The 15,490-nt window shown below is 48.9% G+C and overlaps 1 long non-coding RNA gene across 1 annotated transcript in view; it reads right to left on the bottom strand.

The window, feature by feature from the left end:
- Positions 1–15,490, bottom strand: part of LOC142575584 (uncharacterized) — a 121,981-nt gene that overhangs the window by 53,655 nt on the left and 52,836 nt on the right. The window lies entirely within an intron of this gene.

Below are 15,490 nucleotides of genomic sequence, written 5' to 3'. Positions count from 1 at the left end.
GCAAGACGGGTGCATTTCGACGTACTTCTTGGGTGCCCGCGGGCTGCGCACTTGGAACCAGTGTAAGCAGTCCCACTGAATCCTAAAGCGTTTATGTTGAGCAACTCGCGCGTTGGCTGCGCTACCCCACGTCTCGCGCGAGCGTTTCTCAATGTCCTTTACATCTTTATCACGGAACGAACCACGGAAGGTCTCGATATTCATCTGGAGCAGCAGGCCGAGAGGTCTCTTATTAGCAGGTGCGTGCACCTGTGCGTAAGGTATACGTTACAAGTGTTGTACGCTGTGTATACTCGCGGACAGCTTTCCGAGGGATGAAGGCAAACCTACACGGAGCTAGGCGGAGCTAGGCGGAGCGTAACGCGTGACATCGCTCTGGAAAGTAGTCCCACACTCTTATCAGCGTTTGTCTGTAAGTTGGGGAATGCGGAAAGCGTAAACAACTTCTTTGCGACATAAACCACTCGATGGTGAACTTCAACTTTCTTGTTTTCTTCTCCTTAAGAGTTCCGTATTTTTGGAACATGCTGAGCTGTCGAAAGTAGCGAACTACGCCGATTCAGTGTACCTATACTTCGAGGAGCATGACAGAGAAAGCGCCGTCAAACTCTACCGGACTACTTGACGCGCAGCAACACACCTGCAGATGCTCGGCGCCCCCGTATACAGCTTTCGCTTTTATTGCGAAGTTGTGTGAGTGTCGTAGACGAGAGGAGAGACTGAGAATCTGGAATATATCCAAACAACGTAGGGAGGGAGAGAGAAAGAGAGAGAGAGAGAGAGAGATAGATAGATAGATAGATAGATAGATAGATAGATAGATAGATAGATAGAGAGAGAGAGAGAGAGAGAGAGAGAGAGAGAGAGAGAGAGAGAGAGAGAGAGAGAGAGAGAGAGAGAGAGAGAGAGTACGAACGGGAGCCGCCTTATTTCTGAACGGACTGTCCGAAGGTGCTGTTCTTCCAGGGCAATGTCGAATTCCTCCATGTCGTCGGATTCTAGCGTATGTTGACGCTTTGAGCCTATAAGAGACGGCGTATAGCCCGTCCACCAGCCAACGAAAGCTGTCAAGAAGGCGAATTAGACTACGCATGTGGCTGAATTTGACCCGCGTGGTTGTTGCATGGATACCTTTCAGCAACCGCGGACATTCTGGTACGACACAGCTGACGATGACACCGCGAGTAGGATTTCAGGACCGTGATTACTGTAACGATGGTGGTGGCTTTGAGCTGGTGACGATGAGATCGCGTGGTGTTTATAACGCACGAGTGGAACCACGTAGCTTCGTCGGGAGCGGCGGACTGATAAGAAAACTTGATCGCCATAATTTTATTGCCGTAAATGCAATACTACTACTACTACTACTACTACTACTACTACTACTACTACTACTACTACTACTAATAATAATAATAATAATAATAAAGTGTCATTCTGGTATTACAATGCCATAACGCCTAAGCTATAGACTGCGGCGGCTATAGACCGAGCAACGGAGCTGCTCAGCGAAACCAATAAAAGGCAGTCGAGGAGTTCTGGTGCTGCAGCGTTGGGCAGATGCTTTATTTTACCGTAGATGCGTATTTTACGGGAGCGTGCTCAGCGCGTCACGCACTTGGTATACAGCGCAGTCAGCATGGGTCTCTCTCTCTCTCTCTCTCTCTCTTGTACGGCAAAGCATTACAACACGAGTTGCACAAGGGGGACCACCGCAGGCCATTGTCATCTTGAGAGGCTTTCGACACGGGGACGAGCCCTCGGAAGGCCTCACTCAAGGACGGCCAGTGTGGTGTTATAGCCGAACGAGAAGCTACTACACGCGGCCAGCAATCGAGGCTGTTTATCGGTGTGAGAAAAATGAGCGCGCGCGTACGCAACGCGAACCCAAGTGCGTCAAAAGCGTGAGAGCATTTCTTTCTTGCGATATAGGCGAGGTCTGGTGCCAGAAAACGTTATAGGGAGAGGAAAAAAAAAAAAAAAAAAAGAAACCGGCGACAACCAAGAGGCGCGAAAGCGAAGCCTCGAGTGTTCTCAGTGGCTCGGCTGTTCTTCCGCAGAAATCGAACGAGGAAGTCATCTTCAGTTTCCCGATGTACACCTCCTTCGGGCAGCGAAGGAGAACAGAAAAAAAAGAACACTACTAAAAAAAACGACGGTACTTTTTTCCTGGTTATGTGCAACTCCTACTTGCTTGTTTAACTTTGCAATCGAGATCAATTCCCCGCTCAATATTTATTTATTTATTTATTTATTTATTTATTTGTTCGTTTATACTACAGACCCTGTTTGGGATCTTAGTAAGGAACCCCCATAATTCACAACGGTCTTTACAAAAAAAGAACGTTACCGTAGAATATACTTACAGCTAATGCAGACTTTTAACACATTTTTTCAAACAAGAAAATAATGTACACAATGTGCAATTTCACGACGTAAGAAGTACTTCAGCACTCATCATCATCATCACCATCATCATCGTCATCATCAGCCTGGCTACGCCCACTGCAGGGCAAAGGCCTCTCTCATACTTCTATACAACTACCCGGTCATGTGCTAATTGTGGCCATGTTGCCCCTGCAAACTTCTTAATCTCATCCGCCCACCTAACTTTGTGCCGCCCCCTGCTACGCTTCCCTTCCCTTGGAATCCAGTCCGTAGCCCTTAATGACCATCGGTTATCTTCCCTCCTCATTACATGGCCAGCCCATGCCCCATTTCTTTTTCTTGATTTCAACTAAGTTGTCATTAACTCGCGTTTGTTACCTCACCCAATCTGCTCTTTTCTTATCCCTTAACGGTATACACCCATCAGTCTTCTTTCCATAGCTCGGTGCGTCGTCTTCAATTTAAGTAGAACCCTTTTCGTAAGCCTCCTGGTTTCTGCCCCGTAGGTGAGTACTGGTAAGACACAGCTGTTACACACTTTTCTTTTGAGGGATAATGACAACCTACTGTTCCTGGTCTGATAATGCCTGCCAAATGCACCCCAGCCCATTCTTCAGCACTACAAATACATAAAAAAAAATTGAGTTCGTTAACTTAGAAGACGACAAAGCAATTAGGCACAGTACAGTAACATCAGCAAGCTCCACGTGAATGCAGATGAAAACGGCTGTTTTGTTCCCAAAACTGCCACTTTCTCAGCCTTCCTTTTTCCTGGCAGCGTCAGACTTGAACGCCGTTCCGCACCAAGTCGCTTCTGTAAGTTGGCCCTCGATGTCCTTGCAAAGGCTATAGCGGAACTTGCGCTTTAATAAAAAAAGCAACGCGCAACCGCACCCTTAATGTAATGCTCCTAACACGGGGGTGTTTAAGGAAATGAACTTAACCGAACTAGCCCTCTGTCCAAGTCCTCCTTCCTCCTCTGGCAGGGTCACCACCAAGAGGGGACGTCGGCGCAATGCGTAATGAATTCGTATGTACAGTCGACCAAAAAAGTTTTCGGACCAAGAGATCTGACACAAAGCTGAATATCTCCTCATTCTCAAAACACAGCCTGTTATTCCCACTTTTAGCCTTTTGTGGCATATGCGAACAAAATTGTGATGCACAATTTTACTGGCTGCTTTTAAAGGCTGCTCGTATATTTTAAATTTTCTGAGATAGCGTGGTCCGTAAACTTTTTTGGTCGACTGTACATACAGTGCTGAGCGACACCCGTCCTCATGTACCTGGACGTATTTGTCGGTCGCCACCCCTTGCGAAAAAAAAAAAAAAACATCTCCTAAGACAGTTTTTAGAAAATCCATTGACATTTGTCTATAAGGTTGACTGGCTCTCTAAACAAATTAAACAGACTTCTATAGGCAACTTCTACACACTGTGCACAAGATAGCCTGTGGGCGGACTTGCGGCCTTATGCACTTTTCGACTATATTGGATATAAGACATCTACAGACAGACTAAGGACAGACTGTCTTACGAGTGTAAAGAATGTCGTTTATTGAATGTCCGTGGAATCTCTATACACCCTCATAGAGCCCTCGAAGTTCTTAACAGCTACTGTTCGTGTAGAATGTCTGTAGTCTGCAGTTTGCCTGCAGAACTGTTTTTAGACGGTCTATAAACTGTCTAAGCCTATTTTTGCAAGTGACGTCCGCCGCTGTGTTGCAGCAGGTGGCGTACGAATTGGTTTGTTGATCGGTGGTTCCCGGAGCTTAGCAGCAGGGCTAAAATACTCGGTGTGTTCGCCACGCTTGTCAAGCACGTCGCTAGTTCTATACGGCACTGACCGTAGTTGCGTGGTGGCTGCGGAAGGCAGCTGCGGCAGCGCTATATATATATATATATATATATATATATATATATATATATATATATATATATATATATATATATATATATATATATATATATATATATATATATATATATATATATATATATATATATATATATATATATGTGCATAAGTTGTAAAAGCAACTAATCCCCCATCGGTGATGCCTAGATTTCTTCCTTGTACCACCAGATTTGTTATTTTTGGTACTTTGCTGTGGAGGCGTCTACGATACGCATGAAAGGTATAGTAATTCGGCCGGTACACACGGAACCCTAATTTGTGCAGGTAGCGTAATAAACTTTAGCTGAGCGTTACCGCATAGCGCGAGCGTTGTCGTGTACCGGCTGAGGCAGCTGCGCATGCGCGGAGTTTAACGTGCTCCGGTGTAAGTTTACCGGAACGCTCCGCCGTGTATACCGCGTGTGCGCGACAACACGGCAAGCACTGATGCTTCCCGCTTCGATCCTGATTCGTCCGTGATACTTGCTCTCCGCCGTGACAGCAAGAAATAAATGGTAAAATCGGTTATCACGCCGATGATAACGTATAAGCGCTCTTTCGTCGTTACTATTCAGATAGTCAGAACCTCGGTGTCGGGAATCTCGAAGCGGCGTCGCCAACTCCTTTTCGCGTTCTTGCGTCTTTTCCGACTTGCGTCACGCCTCCCCACGCCGCGTATAGGAGGATATCCGTTTCGGTATTGCAGACGCGTCATTCCCATTAAATACAGCTTAACTTAATGTAGTTATTTAGTGCTCCTTATTTAGTGCCCCAGCGAATGTGATACGCTAGGCCCGACGTACAATGCGGAGCACATTTATTCCCTTGCGGGGTCCGCGAAAAGGCGTGTAGGTATAAGCATATACTAATTGATGACAAAAGATTCACCATGAAATCTCTGAAGTAAAGAGAAGTGTGCGATGTAACCGTACTAAAGTGGGAGTTTAATAGCGCAATAAGCGGCGATAATCCGATAGCCACTCTCTCTGTCCGTTGGGACGAGTCTATTCTTTAGGCCCCCGAAAGCAAAAGCGACGGGGAAGAAATGAGCACCCGAGTCGAAATTTTTTTTTCCTATCGGCGTGTATCGATACCTGCCGGTGCGTGACATCAGCAAGTGACCCTCTTGTGCGTGGGTGTGTGCGCGAGTGGGCAGTGTGCAGTTGTCGAAGGCTATGTGGATACTATAAGTAGCGCGTTATATACGATCTTGTTTTTGCCAAGTCGCCGCTATATGGTAAGGGAATTGTAGAAGTCGCAGCTTTCTTCCCTCTCTATGCTTCTTGCGTGTGTATAGCGTACTACTACTGTTCGATGTATGTTGTGTTTCTTCGGTTTCTTGCGTGCTTTGCTGCGTTGCCTCATTTATTGCGTTCTTCAGTGCTAAGGTCCTTGGTTAAGGACAACATGAGAACCGCAACGATATATGTTGCAAGTCGAGTTGCTGCAGTTCGCAAGACGAGGAAACAAAATAAGATGGAAAAGGCGCGTTATGGCATACAAACGCTAACACACAACACACAGAAAATGAATGAATGAATGAATGAATGAATGAATGAATGAATGAATGAATGAATGAATGAATGAATGCGCAAACTGAGACGGGCCACAGCACTAAGTATATGCACGCTCAAATGACAATGTAAGGCTACTTCTTGCTTTTAGCGTCTCAGTAAGCTAAACTAAAAGCACATTACGGCCCTGTTCACACTTGCGGTTGCAAATGCGGAAAAGTTGAGGGGCCCGCTGTAGAGGTGTCACCTTAGCGATGGTTGGTACTCCGCTAATTAGTTCCCCGGGTCGAGATACAGTGAACTTTCACTTGAGTGAACTTCAAGGGACTCAAGGAGATCGTTCACTTAACTAAAAGTTCACTAAACTGAATACAAGAAAGGGGCTGACAGATGGAATAGCACACGGTGGTATATTTTTTTGACGAAGATAGGTCCTCCTATCGAAACGTTGGCCAGCCTGTCTGAGCCCTGTTTACAAACTTTATACTAAACTGAATAGTCACTAGGATATGGAACAGCATAGGGAAAAAGCAGATATCGAGTCAAAAGTGTGAAATGTAATTTATGTGGTCATGTAGATCAATACTAAGTTCACAACAGTTGCGTTGCTGCCTATCTCCCATTTCGAAAAAAATAAAATCTGAGACTTTCATTTGCACTGGTGCTCTTAAAGCGCAAGAAGTAGCAAAGCTGCCCAGACATTCGGTTTTTGTGCACTTCCTCTGGCACAGCTTGCTGCTGTTACGTTTCGCCTACGACGCGCGGTTTAGCCGGCGCGATTGCAACAAAGCGGCAGACATTTTGGCCCGTTCGGCGTCGCCGCTACGCTCCCCGCCAAGCGTTTCCAGGCATGTTCCGATGCCACGTGTCTTCATGTGCGTGTGTGAGTGTATGTGCCATTGTGCCCGACCAGAGGCGCTACGAGAGCAGAAGTTAACTTCTCCTCCCAGTCTTTGTGCCCGACCAGCGGCGCTACGACAGTATGCGTCACCTTAACCCATTGTACAATCACGTGCTCGTCTATTGAGGGGTTCCTTCTTGCCCTCAACTGCGAGAGTATAAAAACAGCTGCCCCCGGACGCCAAAAGGAGGGCTCCAATTTCTTCTGTTGAGTAAAGTGCTCTCCCGTCTCTCTTCTTCGGTCAACCTGACCGCCAACTCTTTGCGATGTTAAAATAAACAAGTTGTTTTGTTGTTACCAGTCGACTCATGCTTTGCCGGGACCTTCGGATGCTTCCAGTTGTACCCCAGGCCGCCAGGCCAACGCTACCCTTGGGGCTTGCGACCCAGGTGCAACCACGGGCGTCAGCGCCGAGTTCCCAACAAATCGTACCAGCGGGTACGACCACAACAACTCGTACCAGCGGTGCGATTCAAACAACTGTCTGCCAGCGGTGAGATCGCGACAACGGAGGCCAGCAGCGAAGAGATGCAGTTGACTGTATGCTGAGCAGCTCAACGACGATCCGGGAGCAGTGCAACGAGCCCTGTGTGATGACTGGTTGCCTGCAGCGGAACGACTGCGCTGGACTCTTGGCTGCGAGGTTTGGTGAGTGCGGGACTTTCTTCTTCTGAGCTTTGCCAGGCTTTTGTTAGTGTCAGAAACAGAGCTGGTAATTGTGATTGTCGTTGCTGCCGGGTTAGTTTGCGGCAAGACCATAGTAAGCAGTAGAGAAAGCAGCATTCAGAGCAGCCATGGATTTGAAGTCGTTGCGCAAACCGAAATGGTTGGAGCTTGCAAGAGAGTTGGGTCTGGATGTCTCAGACAAACTAAGAAAACCTGAACTGCTAAGGGCTATTCTTGAGTTAGAAGCTCAGGATGACGAGCTGTCGGAATGCCTTGAGACCATTGAAGAGAGGGAGACTGCAAAAAGACAGGAGCGCGAACTTAAAGAGCAAAAAGAAAAAGAAGAGCGTGAACGTAAAGAACAGAAAGAGCCAGAGCAACAAGAGCGTGACCGTCAACACGCTTTGGAAATGAAGCGTCTTGAGGTAGAGATGGAACGCGCTCGTAATGGAAGTCAGGCACACGGTGCAGGAGAACGCGTATTGTTCAAAATGACTGACCTGATGCGGCCGTTTAAGCTTGGAGAGGACATTGGTTTGTTCCTGGTTAACTTTGAGCGAACGTGCGAGAAGCAGGGGTTCTCTCGGGAAACGTGGCCACAGCGCTTGCTCACTTTGTTACCCGGCGAGGCGGCCGACGTAGTCGCTCGCTTGGATAGAGAGGAGGCAGAGGATTTCTACACAGTGAAATCGAGTCTTCTAAAAAAGTACCGGCTGTCTGCGGAGGCGTTCCGTCGGAAGTTTCGGGAAAATGAGAAAGGCAAAAGTGAGTCATATACAGAGTTTGCGTATAGGCTTATGTCAAACATGCAGGAGTGGCTCAAAGAAGAGAAAGCGTTTGGTGACCACGATAAAGTTCTGCAGTGCTTCGGGCTAGAACAGTTTTATAGTCGGTTACCGGAGAACGTGCGATACTGGGTCTTGGATAGGCCAGACGTTAGTACGGTGGCTAGAGCCGCTGAGCTAGCCGAGGAGTTTGTGACGCGTCGAGCTCGCGGAGCTAAGGACGGTCAAAAGGGTGAATTTGGCTCGAAGTTTGATAGGCCGAAATTCACGCCCATGAGATTAAAGGGGGACACGCGTAGTGAGGATGCGAGTGAAAGCAGTCCGACCAAACGTAAAGAGACGGCGGCAGCCAAACGCAGAAAGCGGTTCGAGATGAGGCGAGCGCGCGTTTGTTATACGTGCCAGAAGCCGGGTCACTTTTCGGCGCAGTGTCCGGAAACAACACCAAAAGTTGTGTTTTTTTCAATAGGCAGCACTGACGAGAACATGAAGCTTCTCGAGCCTTACATGCGAGACCTCCTCGTGAACGGGAAAGAGTGCCGAGTGCTTCGCGATTCCGCAGCTACAATGGATGTAGTTCACCCGTCTTATGTAGAACCCCATATGTTCACGGGCGAGTGCGCATGGATCAAGCAAGCCGTGGAAGCTCATAGCGTGTGTCTGCCAGTAGCAAAGGTGCTTATTGAAGGACCTTTCGGAGCGCTTGAGACGGAGGCGGCAGTGTCATCTATGCTGCCCCCCCAGTACCCGTACCTATTTTCAAACAGGTCCGATCACCTCCTGCGCGAGAAGGGGCTTTTGTTTGGTGAAGCTAGTGTTCAGGCCTTAACCAGATCGAAGGTTCGGGAGCTCGCTGCAAAGGCGGTAGTTGCGGGGCCGACGTTATCGAACAATGAAAAAGGGTCAGAGGTGCAGCAAGCTGACGAACTGAATAAAATTGAGCCTGTAGCGTTGAAGGCGCCAGATACTGGAGAGGAAATGCCCGATAAGAGAAAGTTAGATGAGCTATCTGCAGATTTGCTCATCGCGCCTACGTCAGATGGACTTAATAGGTTGCTAAAAGTCAGCCGGTCGGCTTTGATAGCCGAGCAAAAAAAGGATGGTAGCCTAGAAAACATACGCTGCAATGTCAAGGAAGGTATCGCCAGGAAAAATGCGCGTTTTGTGGAAAGAGGTGGAGTCCTGTACCGGAAGTATCTAGACCGCAGAGGAGTGGAGTTCGATCAGCTGATCGTTCCTCAATGCTATCGTCAGGATCTGTTGCGCTTGACGCACGGGGGTTCGTGGTCCGGACACCTTGGAGTTAAGAAAACTAAGGACCGTCTCTTGCAAGAGTACTATTGGGCAGGGTGTTTTCGGGACGCAGACCACTTCGTGAGGTCATGTGACACCTGTCAGCGGGTAGGCAAACCAGGGGACAAATCGAGGGCGCCGTTGAAATTGGTACCTATCATTACGGAGCCTTTTAGACGGCTCGTTATTGATACAGTGGGACCTCTGCCGGTAACAGCCACGGGGTACAGACACATTTTGACTGTGATCTGCCCAGCGACAAAGTTCCCTGAAGCAGTGCCGCTTAAAGAACTCAGCTCAGTTGAGATAGTTAATGCACTACTGTCCATATTTGCGCGAGTTGGTTTTCCTGCGGAAATCCAATCATATCAGGGCACAGTGTTTACTAGCGCTTTGACGACAACTTTTCTCGAAAGGTGTGGGGTAAAGCTGTTACACAGCTCAGTGTACCACCCACCGTCGAATTCCGTTGAGAAGCTCCACTCCGTCATGAAGCGCGTGTTGAGAGCGTTGTGTTTTGAACATCGAACTGACTGGGAGCTGTGTCTGCCTGGGGTGATGTTTGCTTTAAGGACCGCGCCGCATGCGGCTACGGGGTTTTCGCCAGCTGAACTGGTGTACGGTCGCTCGCTTCGGTCTCCGCTTCGCATGCTTCGAGAATCATGGGAAGGCAGGGGCGACGACCCAGTCGTGGTGGAGTACGTGCTTAAGCTCCTCGAACGCTTAAGAAGGGCACAGGAGTTGTCAGGTGAAGCAATGACAAAGGCCCAGCAGAGGGCCAAGGTTTATTATGATCGGACCGCCAGGGCCCGGCGTTTTGAGGTGGGCGATGAGGTCATGATATTGCGCACATCGCTAAACAACAAACTAGACGTGCAGTGGGAGGGCCCAGCACGAATTGTTCAGAAACTGTCGGACGTTAACTACGTGGTGAGTCTGCCAGGAAAGCGGAAAGCACAGCAAGTTTACCACTGTAATCTGCTCAAACCCTATAAACAACGCGAAGCAGTGGTGTGCATGATGGTAAACGTTCCTGAAGAGCTTCCGGTCGAGCTTCCGGGACTAGGCTCAGTGACGAACAGGGAAGACACCGGTCAAGTCATTAGTGACCTTATCAGTAAAGCACCGCTGTCGCCTGAGCAGAAAACCGAACTACACCAGCTCTTACAAGAGTTTCAAGGTCTGTTCTCTGAGAGGCCTGGTAGGACTTCTGTACTTACTCATGATATAGAACTTACCTCCCCAGAGCCAGTACGATCCAAGGCGTATCGGGTGTCACCCCGCCAGAACGATATTATGGAAGCTGAGGTAAAGAAAATGCTACAGCTCGGTGTTATTGAGGCAGGTGAGAGTGATTATACCTCTCCTTTGATTTTAGTTGAGGTACCGGGCAAGGAACCTCGTCCTTGCGTCGACTACCGCAGGCTTAATTCCATCACTAAGGATCAAATTTATCCGATCCCTAACATCGAGGAGCGCCTTGAGAAAGTTAGTAGCGCTCAGTTTATTTCCACCCTAGATCTTGTCAGGGGTTATTGGCAGGTTCGACTTACAGAAGAGGCTAGTAGGTATGCGGCGTTCATTTCACCAATGGGAACATTCCGTCCTAAAGTATTGAGTTTTGGTTTGAAGAACGCGCCATACTGTTTTTCAAGCCTCATGGATAAAGTGTTGCGGGGACAGCAAGAATTCGCTTTACCGTATCTAGACGACGTAGCGATATTCTCCGCATCCTGGTCTAAGCATATGGCACACTTGCGGGCAGTGCTAACCCGCCTGCGCGAAGCGGGCTTGACAGTCAAGGCTCCTAAGTGCCAGTTAGCACAGGCCGAGGTTGTCTACCTCGGTACGTGATTGGTCAGGGTCGTCGCCGCCCCTCTGAAATAAAGGTGGCCGCTGTGCGAGACTTCCCGCAACCGCGCACGAAGACCGATATTCGGTCGTTCTTAGGTGTCGCCGGCTACTATCAGAGGTACATCCCCAGGTACTCTGATATCGCGGCTCCCCTGACGGATGCTCTAAGAAAGACAGAGCCTCAAACAGTCGTCTGGGACAAGACAAAGGAAAGAGCTTTTAGCGCCCTAAAGAGTGCCCTAACAAGCCAGCCTGTGCTACGATCGCCAGACTATACAAAAGGGTTCGTTGTTCAGTGCGATGCTAGTGAGCGAGGCATGGGCGTTGTTCTGTGCCAACGGGAAAATGGAGAAGTAGAACACCCCGTCCTGTATGCTAGTCGTAAGCTGACCAGTCGTGAGCAGGCGTATAGCGCCACCGAGAAAGAGTTTGCATGTCTCGTGTGGGCCGTTCAGAAATTGTCATGCTATCTAGCCGGCTCGAGGTTTATCATTGAGACGGATCACTGCCCTCTCCAATGGCTGCAGACCATCTCTCCCAAAAATGGCCGCCTCCTGCGCTGGAGCCTGGCTTTGCAACAATATTCCTTTGAGGTGCGTTACAAAAAGGGGAGTCTCAACGGTAACGCCGATGGCTTAAGTCGAAGCCCCTAACGTAGGAATCAGCCTCAAAATTGTTTGTTACTGATGTTTTTCTTCCTGAGGCAGGATTTTTTTTAACATATTGCTTTTGTTTAGTGTTTCAAAGTGATGATATGCTTTCTAGTGCAATTTTCCAATTTGTGGACGCGTTCTGAGTGATGCTAGACTACTGTAAGGAACTAGGCAGTGGTATAAAAAGGGAAAGAGCCTGGCAGGGCTTAGTGAGGGTTGTGCCGTGCTTGCTGACTGAGCGGTTGAGTTTCAGCGTAGTTCTAACGCTTGCCGGGAACGAGAACAAGAATGTGAACTCTCCCGAAGTCACTTTGCAGTGTCCTGTGCGAACCTGAACGAGAGAACGAGGCCTTCTCTGTGCGCTGCGCTCAAGAAACGTCGAGGGACGCCCGACTTCGGTTAGGAGCATCATCGAGCGACATCCCTCCGGACAGCGGATGCAGTCCCCTGTCCATCGGGATCTCCTTCCCCCGGCGGGGCGGTCTGTTACGTTTCGCCTACGACGCGCGGTTTAGCCGGCGCGATTGCAACAAAGCGGCAGACATTTTGGCCCGTTCGGCGTCGCCGCTACGCTCCCCGCCAAGCGTTTCCAGGCATGTTCCGATGCCACGTGTCTTCATGTGCGTGTGTGAGTGTATGTGCCATTGTGCCCGACCAGAGGCGCTACGAGAGCAGAAGTTACCTTCTCCTCCCAGTCTTTGTGCCCGACCAGCGGCGCTACGACAGTATGCGTCACCTTAACCCATTGTACAATCACGTGCTCGTCTATTGAGGGGTTCCTTCTTGCCCTCAACTGCGAGAGTATAAAAACAGCTGCCCCCGGACGCCAAAAGGAGGGCTCCGATTTCTTCTGTTGAGTAAAGTGCTCTCCCGTCTCTCTTCTTCGGTCAACCTGACCGCCAACTCTTTGCGATGTTAAAATAAACAAGTTGTTTTGTTGTTACCAGTCGACTCATGCTTTGCCGGGACCTTCGGATGCTTCCAGTTGTACCCCAGGCCGCCAGGCCAACGCTACCCTTGGGGCTTGCGACCCAGGTGCAACCACGGGCGTCAGCGCCGAGTTCCCAACAAATCGTACCAGCGGGTACGACCACAACAACTCGTACCAGCGGTGCGATTCAAACACTGCTGAGACACACGCAGTATCGCAACTTTCCAAGGCATCCCACAATCTCGGCTTGAGTAAAGGATTTGAATCTGCCTCTGCCATTCCATTTTCCTCGTCGCTCTCTGCTTCTTCGGGATCAACACTGGAAACAATTTCGAGATCTGATAGTTCAGCACCGGTAACGAGCCCACTGTCAAACTGCACAGTGTTTTCAAATGAAGTTTTGTTTCGAAGTGTTGCCAGGGTCCACATAAGTGTTGCCAGGGTCCACTGATAATTCGTTCAACTGAAGTATTTGGAAGAGTTGACTGTTGGGCTAGTTGGTCGTCCATATTTGAAGAGGTAGCTTAGCGTAAATAAAACCACGCACACAAGGAAGACAGACAAGGACAAGCGCTTGTCCTTGTCTGTCTTCCTTGTGTCCGTGGTTTTATTTGCGCTAAGCTACCTCTTCAAATATGAAGTATTTGCTATAAAAAAATTCGTTAAACTGAATATATATATTTTTTTGCGCAGAATGCATAAAAACGCCGGGGATTTTCTAAAAGTTCGTTATTCTGAAATGTTCGTTAAACTGACGTTCGCACAACTGAAAGTTTACTGTATGCCCCCAGCTCGCTGCCGCTAAGTTCGCCCTGAGGACGACGATGTTCAGTGCGCATGTTGACGGAGCGATTCAGTGATGCGGTACACATGCATGGAGCGCCGCGTTACGCTATGTCCTACGAATGAATTAATCTCCGCAGTCCGGCCCATTGTGTAAATCCACTATGCAGACATGGAACGCTACACCGTCAATGATAATATGCCATGCGCTTTGTAGAGCTTCCCTTTAAGATTTTGCGTTAGAGCATGCAATTGCCATGTGTTTCGTTCGATATGTTAGATAAGTGAGGCTTACTTCAAGAGCGTCATTGTTTCTGCAGCTAGGACCGCCGAATTTTCAGTCGATCAGTTTAGGGATATGTTCAAGTTATGCGCGACGTCATCCCCACGGTGGCTCGATCATCAATGGAGTGACAAGCATTGTGTCCATGACTCCACCATGACCTATATACCACTGCTTACAGCGACGACTTAGGAACGACACAGCACGACAGTTATTTGCGTGGACGCTAATTTGTTGCAAGTGATCATACATATTTGGACAACAATGAAAGGATGGGATGATAGACAAACCACCCGCTAAGAATCGCAGATGTGTTGAAAGCTCAAGTCAGAAACGATCAGCCTTTGCCGTGGCGGACGGCGTCAGGTCACTCATCGCTGAGTGAGAGATTACCCCCCTCCCCTCCCTTTCCCTCCGCTCCAATGCTTCCCAATCCTGCTCACCGCTTCAGCGTGTTTGTATACTGTGTGTCCCAGCTAACGCGTCGCAGGCTTGCAAAGCGACGCGGGCGCTGCTACGTTTCATGAAAGCGACTGGCCTCAGTGGCCGATCATAGGCGTGAGGTTATGGGCATCCGCAAGCATTCGCACCGATAGTATCTTCTTCCCTCCCTCTCCTTTCTTCCCTTAATCCCCTTCCCCTGTGTAGTATAGCAAACCGGACGTGCGTCTGGTTGACCTCCCAACATTCTTTCCTTTTCCTCCTCCTCCTCCTCCTCCTCCTCCTCCTCCTCCATCTAAAGTTAGCTTAGCTGTTCAAAGAAAAGAAGTTATTAAAAAATCACACGGTTCAAGATACCATTATAAAACCCATAGTGTTCGATCGTCAGAGATCTAACAATCCAAGACCGTAGGTTTTATAATTGTACCTTGCACTATCGTTATACAGTGTAGCTGTTTACCTCTAGCCCTCGCATGCATCTACTGCATGCGTTCCCAGGAGGTACCCTGGGCGGGTTGCGTCCGCATCGGGGACACGGCGCGTGGACAGGAATGGAGACGGGCAGGGGGGCGGGGGAGAGTGTGGCGACGGAACCTGTGCACGTGGCCTGCGTTTCCATGGTTATAAGGTCACGTGCGTCGGAGGTGCCGGCGCGGCTGCAGCAGCGGTTGCGGCAGATGCGTGGTAGGTGCGGTGACCGCAGGGGCGCTTGTGTCTGCGTAGTGTGGTGCCGTATGAGAAAATAAATGCGTGATTTCATAATGTCTGCAACCCGTGTATGCAGCCTAAACCGCTTCGCTGCTAATGCGTACCCATATGAATGTTGCGGCCGCACAATATTTTAAATGTTCTTTTTTTATTATTACTTTAGTTGAACAGCTTGGCTAACGTTGGCTAACGCGTAACTTGCGCTTATAGTCATATGGTCAAATGCAAATTAGCGATAACTCCGTGAAGGAACTTCCGTCTTCCTGATTTCGCTTTGTCCTCAGCGCATAAATTATCTCCCAGACGAACTCCTTGTCCTTGATTTTCTTTCTCTTGAATCTGGCCAGACGTTTTCTGAACTCCTGCTCGCTGAGCTACCTGTTTGTAGTTTGA

This window comes from Dermacentor variabilis, chromosome 3 (assembly GCF_050947875.1).
Source record: "Dermacentor variabilis isolate Ectoservices chromosome 3, ASM5094787v1, whole genome shotgun sequence".
Taxonomy (NCBI): Eukaryota; Metazoa; Arthropoda; class Arachnida; order Ixodida; family Ixodidae; genus Dermacentor; species Dermacentor variabilis.
This window is presented reverse-complemented; position numbering and strand designations above follow the sequence as displayed.